This window comes from Grammomys surdaster, unplaced genomic scaffold (genome assembly GCF_004785775.1).
Source record: "Grammomys surdaster isolate TR1022 unplaced genomic scaffold, NIH_TR_1.0 182, whole genome shotgun sequence".
NCBI lineage: Eukaryota > Metazoa > Chordata > Mammalia > Rodentia > Muridae > Grammomys > Grammomys surdaster.
Genome location: NW_021604627.1, coordinates 2,592,649 through 2,596,208, shown reverse-complemented (window position 1 = coordinate 2,596,208; position 3,560 = coordinate 2,592,649).

Genomic DNA, 3,560 nt, shown 5'->3' with positions numbered 1-3,560 from the left:
CGATCCCCCAAGCCCCTCCCCCTTAGCCGCTCCAAGACAAGGTCTCGGCCAATCGCCAGCTACGCCACTATACGAGAGAGACGTAGCCTGGGTGACGTCAGCAATGGGGGCGGGGACTAGCGTGATGAGTGGCATGCCCTGCCAATAGGAGCCAGCGCTTTTAAGAGCAGGGCGGTTCTGTCCCGCCGGCCCACAAAGACCGGTCACGAGATGAAGGGTAGGGCCCGCGGTTAGAGCAGGTGGCCCCACTGGTTGCAGGTTCTGGAAAGTCCACAGTGAGTCTTACTCCCGGGTGTGGACCCTTTGTCCAACCTTCGGTGATGATTTTCAATACAAGCATCGGTGTTTCCCGACCTTGTGCCTCCTGCCCGCTGCAACTGACAGCTGTGGAAAGCGCTGGGCTAGCTCAGGTTTTGCTCTCCGGAGTACACAGACGTTGAGTACCTGCGGGAAGGAAGCCTTGGCACCTGGGGGAACCCCTGCCCGCCTAGTAGAGGTGCTACTTAAAATATAGGACTCCTGCTTGAATCTGAGTTCTAAAGAGTAATTTTTAGTGTGTTTACTGAAATATTATTTTATTTATTTTTATATGTACGAAGTATCCATTGTCTGAAAGTCAAATATAGCTTGGTATCCTGATTTTTGATTTACAGTTTCTAACACCCCTGCCTCCGAACACTGCATATGCAAGGAGTGATCCGATAGAGTATTAATTATTTCATTCGGTCCTCCTTTGGTTTCTAATCTGGGCAAGGTGTTCAGAGTGGTTATGTGACGGCTAGACACACTAATTAGACCAAAATCATCCCTTGGCTCATAGGCCTATGATGTAAGGCAAGAAGTGACATTGCCCATAATCTGTGGTTAGAAAACAACTCCCCAGCTGATGACCTTGAAAAATGAATATGATTTTAATATGTAAGTGGAGGATGTGATAAGATCCAGGTAAGGAAAAAGTGTAGCATATATGGTAGGGAAAAATGCCTTTTCTGGTGAACTTTCTTTTTTTGTTTTGTTTTGTTTTGTTTTGTTTTGTTTCTCGAGACAGGGTTTCTCCGTGTAGCCCTGGCTGTTCTGGAACTCACTCTGTAGACCAGGCTAGCCTCGAACTCTCGAACTCAGAAATCCACCTGCCTCTGCCTCCCAAGTGCTGGGATTAAAGGCGTTTGCCACCACCGCCCGGCTATGGTGAACTTTCAACTGCTTAATTTGACAAAAGACATTTTATAGGGTAGAAGAACAGCTTAAATTTTAGGCTAATATTTTAGTTCTTTCCTTCCTTCCTCCCTCCCTTCCTTCCTTCCTTCCTTCCTTCCTTCCTTCCTTCCTTTCTTCCTTTCTTCTTTTCTCATTTGGACATGGAACCCCAGAGCTATACATAATCTAGGCAAGTGCTCTAATCACCAAGCCATGCCTCAACTAGGAAAAGTTTTTTTTAAAAAAAAAAAAATCTTGACTTGTATGCAGAAGAACACTCATTCCGTACAAGTGGAGGAGCCATTGGAGGTGGTTGGACGTTGTTCAGTGCACAAGTGTAAGGTAGATGTGGTTGAGTGGAAATAGCTCACCGACTCTCAGTTTACCGGCTCTGTTTTATCCTTGGAATTGACTGAGGGAGAACAAAAGAGCTGCAGCAGCTCCAGGAGTCCAGGTGAAACTTAGCCAGACCAAGAACTGGAATCAAAAGCCCCCCTCCCCCAATACTCAGAATGCAGTTTCTAGAAATCGCTATGTTTACCAAAGCCACTCTCAATTTATAATACAGTCTGGACTTCCTTACTCAACCTCAGAAAGCTCTTAACTCTCAATTTTGTGTATTTGTCCAACAGAGAATTTGCACACATGTGTCTTTAAAGGACTATGAAGGTTGGGGGATGGGGGAGGTGGTTTTTCTATTAGGAATGTATTAGAAACAAAATGTCTAAAGCAGCTAATTTCAAAAGCATAAGCTGTGCCACGACTACTACAAACATTTAAAAACCAATTTAAAAATCTTTTTTCTTTTTTTTTTGTTTTTTGTTTTTCGAGACAGGGTTTCTCTGTATAGCCCTGGCTGTCCTGGAACTTACTCTATAGACCAGGCTGGCCTCAAACTCAGAAATCTGCCTGCCTCTGCCTCCCCAAGTGCTGGGATTAAAGGCGTGCACCACCACTGCCTGGCTAAAAATCATTTTTCAAGGGCCAAGGAGTTGGATCAACTAGCTGTGTGATACTGAAAATCCAAGTTAGATCCCTAAACCAATCTGGAGTTGGTGGTGTGTGTCCCAGCTCTCCTGTGTTGAAATGGGAGGCAGAGATGAGAGAACGATCTGAAAGTTCCAAGGCCAGTTAGCCTGTAGTACATGGCATAGCATCATAAACAAGAGAGACCCTACCCCAACAAGGTGGGAGGCTAGACCCAATCACACACACACACACACACACACCACAGAATAAGTAGATAAATAAAAGAGAATTTAACATAAAGTAACTTCTGTGCACACCAACTAAAATTCCATACTGGTCCATCTTGCTGCATGTTGGAGAACAGGTTTGAGCCAGTAGCCCTGCGTGAATGTTTCTAAATGAATCTCATGTAGAGATATAGTCATATAAAGTGGAACCGAGCTCCCATAAATTCAACCAAAAGAAATATACAACCTTTTCTGTTCTTAAAAGAACCCTAGGACATCCTGGTTTATTTTAATTTGAGAAATAGCAAAAAACACTATAAGCAGATTAGAATATAAAATAACACTCTTATATGTCAACTTCATGCATATTCTCTGTCCTGAGAAATACTCTTTTTTTTTTGACTTGTCTTTTACATCAAAGGCCTCTTTTCAGCTGAGGTATCAAAGAGTCATTAGCATTCAACAGAATAAACACTGTTCTAGCAAGCCTCCTTTTTGTGGCATAGATGGAGACGTTGAAACCTAGGGAGGGCAAATGTCCTCAAGGTCACATAGACTCATCAGCATTTCTGCTTTCTGAACACAGTCGTCTGGTTCAGTCTTTAGTGAAGAACCAGCGACGTGCAGTTAACTTTTCCATGGAAACATTTACAAGTGGAAATGTGGCCAGGCACTGTATGCAGTGAAGACCAAAGTAGTAGCTTACAAGAAACCTTCCACCTCATCAATAGCAACATGATCCCTCAGCTAAGGCCAGAGAGAGCATAGACTCCACCCACCCACCCACCCACCCCCGCCCTTAGGGGAGACAGGAGACAAAGGTGCTTTTCACACTGGGGCTGGCAATAGGGCTAGAGAGGTGGCTTAGCAGTTAAGAGAGCTTGCCAAGAACCAAAGATAGGTTTGGTTCCTAATAGCCACATCTGACTCCAGGGTTTCTGATGCCTTATTTTAGCCTCCATGGACACTGACACATACATATGAATACCTGTGGACACGTGGATACCCATGCACATGTTAATACTGTGGCACACGTGAATACTGCACACATAAAGGCGGGCCTTTAGAAGTGATAATCGATGCTGGGTTCAGATCCATGGACTCTGCCTCCTGGTCAGCTGTCTTGGATGGTGCTGCGCCTGTCGCAGTGGTTTCCCTGCCACAATG